Here is a 5,962-nt window from a genome sequence, read left to right as displayed (position 1 = left end):
CTTGCCAAATGTTAAATAAAATTCATGGAAGGGACAGCCTGAATAAGGAACATGCACTAGGCCCAAGACCCAACTCAGATGGCTTCATCCAGGCACTGTGCTGTGGCTGAGGCACAAGGCCCTGTATCCAGTTCACTAATTAGGCTGTGAGCAATTAACTAGTTAAGAGTTGACCGACTGCCAGGTGTGGGGACTGAACTGGAGCCCTGGTGCTGATCTCTCCACCTCACTTCCTGCTGTCCAGCAATGATGCCACACCTGTCAGGGAGTGTGGTCCTCAGCACCTGCTCCAGTTCTGGGAGCTGCCTGACTCGTGACCATTTCTCTGTGATAATGCTGTCCTCAGAGAGACTCCACTCCATGGACTTGCCTAAGGAGCTTCCTTCAGTCCTGGGAAAGAGTTGTCTCTGAACCTGAGCCCTGAGCCAGGTCCTAGCATCTGCTCCCGGATGCTGACACCCAGGGTTCTGACCCCGGGGCTCCCAGGTCAGGGGAGGAACAGCAGCCACCTGGACTGGACAGGAATAGAGGACAGAGAAGGGGAGAGAGAGCCCCATATCAGGCTCGGGGCCTCCAACGGGGGGGGGGGGGACAGAGAGGCAGGGAGAAGGGGCAAGGACAAAGGAAAGGCCAGTGGGGGTCACAGGAAGGAGCCAGCTCCCCCACAGCCCAGGACCACAGATGGCTGACAGCTTCCAGAACCCCGCCAGACATTAAGGCCTCTAAGGACCAGCCCTACCCAGCAGCCAGGGGAGTCTGGTGCTGTTCCGGGGGCTTCCTTGGAGGCAGGTGCTCCTGTCACTCACACCCCCTTACAGAGCCAGAAACAGAGCCCCAGGGGGTGGGAAACCAAGGCAGTGGAAGCCACGGGCACAGGAGCCGGGACTCAGCCTAGGCCCCGGGCACGGCTCCAAGCTGCCTCCTCCAGGCTCCCAGCGCTCCGCTCCCCGTGTGTGAGCACAGGTGCCCGAACCCACACTGAGGCCTTCATGTTTCTCCAGCCACAATTTATTGACCTAATGGATTTCTCTTAAACCATAAATCAGTTAACTTGCAGTCACAGAGGCAGTAGTGCAGGGCAATCCATGGGCAGCAACAGAGGCAACGAGGTTCTTCCCAGGCAGCAGCTGCTCCCCGGGGACGGAGCAGCCATGGGGTCCTGTCCTTGGGGCAGCGAGGATGAGGGACATTCAACATCTCTTCTGGAAGGGCGAGGATTCTAAACAGGGCGTCTCGGAGTCCATCTTCAGGTGACGATTGTGGTAACCTGGGGGCAGACAGAGAATCCACGGGGTCTTGTCCTTCGGGCATGAGGACGAGGACAGTCAACACCTGTTCATGAAGGGCGAGATTTCTGAAGCTAGGCGTCTCTGAGTCCATCTTCCGGTGGACGATCATCGGGGCAGCCAGAGTAGCCACAGGGTCCTGTCCTTGGGGCAGCGAGGACAAGGGACATTCAGTACCTCTTCTGGAAGGGCGAGGATTCCAAAGCTGGGCGTCTCGGAGTCCTTCTTCCTTTAATGATTGTGGTGACCTGGGGGGCAGCCAGGGAACCCATGGGGTCCTGTCCTGGGGGCAGCGAGGATGAGCGACATTCTACACCTCTTCTGGAAGGGCGAGGATTCTAAGCTGGGCGTCTCAGAGTCCATCTTCCTTTGGACAATCGTGGTGACCTGGGGGCAGCCAGAGAAGACACGGGGTCCTCTCCTGTTTGCAGCGAGGACGAAGGACATTCAACACCTGTTCCTAGAGGGCGAGGATTCGGAAGCTGGGGGTCTTGGAGTCCTTCTCGTGGTGGTAGATCGTTTGGTCCTGGGGGCAGCCAGAGAAGCCACAGGGTCCTGTCCTGGGGGCAGCGAGGACGAGGGACACTCAACACCTCTTCTGGAAGGGCGAGGATTCTGAGCTGGGCATCTCGGAGTCCATCTTCCTGTGGACGATGGTGGTGACCTGGAGGCAGGCAGAGAAGCTCGGGGTCCTGTCCTTGGGAGAGCGAGGAAGAAGGACACTCTACTCCTGGAGACCTCAGAGGCAAAGATTCTGAGCTGGAGGTCCTGGAGTGCGTCTTCCCGTGGAAGATGGGGAGACCTGGGTCACCAGAGACATAGCTCTGCTGCAGCATCTGCCGTGTAGACCCTTTGGTGGACCCAACCCTTTTGAATTTGAGAGGTCAGAGGGCTGGGGCAGGGACAAGCTGACAAGGGGAGAACACGGCCTTGTCATGCCATGGCCTGGTCCCTGGTTCCTGACCCTTTGAGACCCAAGGGCACTTTGGTGACAAAGCCCACAGACCAGCAGGGAGGTGGCAGGTGCCTCATCCAAGCCAGAGGAGATGCCCACCCTGGGGCTCAGCCCCCCGAGGACAGACACAGGGAGACAGTGCTGGCAGCACAGAGCTGTAGTTATGCCAGCGCCCCTGCTTGGCCCCAGCACAGCCCCGGCTGCTGGCCTGGTCTACAGCTCACGGCAGGGACCTCCAAGCCCGGCAGCCACAGAGGGGTCCCCTCTCTCACGTGCTTATCCCCCATCAGGCACCGTGAAGGACCTTGTATGCAAGACTCATGGGGCCACTGTGGCCCTCAGAGACACCCATCTCCCAGGGGGGCATGTTGAGGCTCCAAGGACTGAAGAGCCCGACTCGAAGGTCAGGGGCTCTCAGGAGGGTGGACCCGGACGTCTGAGTCTCAGAGGAGAAGATGCACTCACCTCCGTCCACACCCATGGGGAATGGGCCAGGGGCCTCCGGCACAGGAGCCATGGCCTGCAGGAAGGACAGAAATGCCCAGGACACGGTCTCCCTGAACCTGGCAGCCCCACCTCCACCTGCCCCGAGTCTGCGCTCCCTTGTCCAGGTGGGAGCTGCTGCATCTCCCATGGAGACCCCAGGGCAGTCTGTCTGTCCTGAGGATGGGGTGGCGGTGAGGATGCTCCTAGGCGCTCGGCCACACTGCCTGGCCCAGGGCTGGGGCAGCAGGGCAAGGTCGAGCAGTACCAAGACATCAGCTCCACGTCTCAGGAGAGGAACCCCCGGCTGCTGCAGCCTGGGGCCTGTCAGGAGCTGCCGCGGCCTCTCCCCTCCTTAGACCCTGGTACAGAGCTGCACACAGCCAGCGCCCACGTGGTATGGCTCATGCTGCTGGAGCCTCCAGACCTGCAGGGGTGAAGCCCACAGCCCCTCTGCACTCTCCCCTGACCAAGGAGGGCCATGGGCATCAGTGTGAGTCCTCCCCTCCCGCTATGTACCTGCTCCATTCCCCCACACAGATGCAAATCCAGTGGACACCCTGGCTGTCTGGGGTGACCCCGCCCGCTATGGGTGAGTCCCTTACCACCAAGAGTTCCTTCCACAGGAAGTCTTCTTGCTGGTGCAGATCAGGTTTCTGGGCTTCTTTGGATCCTAAACCTTGTAGAGCCACCCAGACTGGGCAGTAATTACCTGTGCAGGGGAGAGAGGAGAACGCACTGCCACCACCCCTCCCCTGCAAACATGGGAGACCCCCAATTGAGAATCCCCCGCAGGCTGAATCTCACAGGAAAAACCCTTTCCCGCCCCCATGTAGACAGCACCTGTCCCACCTGACAGCCTTCTCAGCTCGGGCCCCAGGAGCCGCCATGGACACCTCCTGCCCCGCTCTGCTGAGGGACGCGGGAGCCACTGGGGACACAGAGGGCTTGGGGGACCGGTAGTCAGTCCCTGCCCCAGGAAGTCCCCATCCAGGATGCGATTCTGGCCTCGGGATTCTTCTCCCTCTCCCGGGGCTCCCAGGAAGGGAGACGAGTGGTGCACAAATGAAAATGCAACGACAGAAATCAAATGAACAGAAATCAAAACACAAAAATGAACAAACTCACTCTGCTCCCGTCACCAACAGAAAACATGAACTGTATCCACTACACCACACCAACAACGGAGACTGTTCTAGCGGAATAAAATGTTAAAATGAGAAAACACAAAATGGCAGGAAACAAAGTAAAATAGAAAAAGTACAAAGCAATCAAAATGGAAAAAGAAAAAACAAATTTGACCAAACAGGAGCCGCAGGATCCGATTCTTCCTCCGGATTCCTCTCCCTCTCCAGGGCTCCCCCAGGAAGGGTCAGCAGGGCTGACGTCTGGGAGACCCGAGCCAGCAGCTGACACAGATCAGCTCTCACGGCTTTGAATACTTGAGCACAAAAGAACATGAAACAAACAGAAATCAAATGAACAGAACTCAAAACACAAAATGGACAAAGTCAGCTCACATCACCACAGAAAACATGAACTAAATGAACTCAACTAGACGCACAACTGAGACTAACCCTATCGAAACAGCTAAAAGTGAGAAAACAGAAAAAAGCAATAAATCATAAAGAAAAAAATTCATAAACTTTCACTGTAATAAAAATCCAAGCAGACGACTCACAGTCTTATTAAAAAAAAACGGAATAAGAATTAGAAAAAAAACTCAAAGTGAACAAAGGGAAACCAAATAATGGGAGAAAATATAAAGAACAACCACAAACAAGAGGAAAGTCAATGAAAAAAGTGAAGAAAAAACCAAATGGAAATGAAATATCTAAGGAAAATCAATAAGAAAGGGAAAAAGAATACGAATACTGGAGGAAATCAAAATAAATAAAATAGAAAAAAAGAACAAAATAATCAAAACACAAAAAGAAAAAACAAATTGGACCAAAACAACAGCAGCTGGAAGAACAAAAACACAACAAGAAAACAAACAGGCAGCTGTTCCCAGCCCCAGGTCCCCGGGACAGCACTTCCTGGGCAAATGACAGAACCCAGGCCCAGCCAAGGCTTTGTGCAGGCAGCGGGCATGAGGTCACAATGGCGCCTTCTGATGTCAGAGCAGGAAACCGCAGCAGGTGCTGCCCCACACTGGTTTGCACAGGAACCTTTCCACTTTAAAAAAAAAAAGAAAAGAGAAATTCTTCCTTAGGTTGAAGAGAGAGATATTACTGTTCTGAGAAATTAAACCCTGGAGGTTATTTCGAAACCTTTTCATTTCTAGTCTTAGCATCTTCCATAATTTTGCCTTTTGCAGACTCAGTGTATCCACTCCTTTCTCTTCACCCCCTGAATGATCGCCTCAAACCATGGTGTAGCGTCACTGGCATCGCGACGCCACATCAAATGTTCTGTCACTCAAGTCAGTGGTGCTGTGACGGAGCTGTAAAGCCGCGGCTCACGGGGCCTGCGTCCCAAGTGAGTGTCTTGTTATGTCCCAGCTGCTCCACTTTTGGTTTTAAAGGGATTTCTTTATTTATTCGAAGGCAAATAGATGGAGAGGAGGACAGAGAGAGGGAGACAGAGAAGGTCCCCGTGTTAGCACCACAAACTCTGTGCACAGCAGGAGCCCCAGCAAACGTGACTGACCTGGGCCACCCCACAGGCTACCAGTGTGCAACCTGGTGGGGAAACCTTTCCTAAAGAGGCTGCAGGGGGGGCTCCTGCAGGTCCTGGTGTCCCAATCTCGGGGGAGACCCCAGCACAGCCCCTGTCTGCCCTGAGTACTCGCCTATGGGCTCATCCACTACTGGGAGCTTCGCAGCCATAACCTCACTCCCTCTCTGCTGCCCATGGCCCTGGCCCCTCCTGCCAGAACTGGGCGAAGGAGTCACAGCACCCGGGCCACCAGCACAGCCCAGAGCTCAGGCCTTCCCTTGGGCTGCGCATGGACCTCGAGGCCCCGGCAGCACCCGTTCTCCTGAGATCCCAGCAGTCCACGTGGGTGTAAGAGGGGACTGGGCTTGACCAAGGAGAAACAAAACTGGGGCCTAATCAGGGGTCCTGCTGCCCCTGCCCCAAGAGGACGCCCACAGCCCCAGTTTGCACTTCCCTGTGCCCAAACCCACACCCCACATAACCCGCACACTACCCAGGGCCCAGGTTCAACATTTCCTGGGACCTCTGCGAGTCAGTGGAAAACATTCCTGATATTTAACACCTGGATCCTCAAGGG

At 55.5% G+C, this 5,962-nt stretch overlaps 1 long non-coding RNA gene across 3 annotated transcripts; it reads right to left on the bottom strand.

The window, feature by feature from the left end:
• Positions 1–975: 975 nt before the first annotated feature.
• LOC138843971 (uncharacterized) lies at positions 976–4,779 on the bottom strand. Of its 3 annotated transcripts, none has more exons than XR_011379229.1 (4): positions 3,577–4,779; positions 3,330–3,436; positions 2,707–2,761; positions 976–2,088 (listed from the first exon to the last, which is right to left on the bottom strand). It is a non-coding gene; the product is annotated as an uncharacterized lncRNA (long non-coding RNA). The 3 variants fall into 3 exon arrangements; XR_011379230.1 differs by having other exon boundaries at positions 976–1,950; XR_011379231.1 differs by lacking the exon at positions 2,707–2,761.
• Positions 4,780–5,962: the final 1,183 nt, after the last annotated feature.

The sequence above is a fragment of the Oryctolagus cuniculus genome, chromosome 10 (genome assembly GCF_964237555.1).
Source record: "Oryctolagus cuniculus chromosome 10, mOryCun1.1, whole genome shotgun sequence".
Lineage (NCBI taxonomy): Eukaryota > Metazoa > Chordata > Mammalia > Lagomorpha > Leporidae > Oryctolagus > Oryctolagus cuniculus.
Note: the sequence above shows the minus strand (reverse complement) of the source record. Positions and strands in the feature narration are given on the sequence as shown.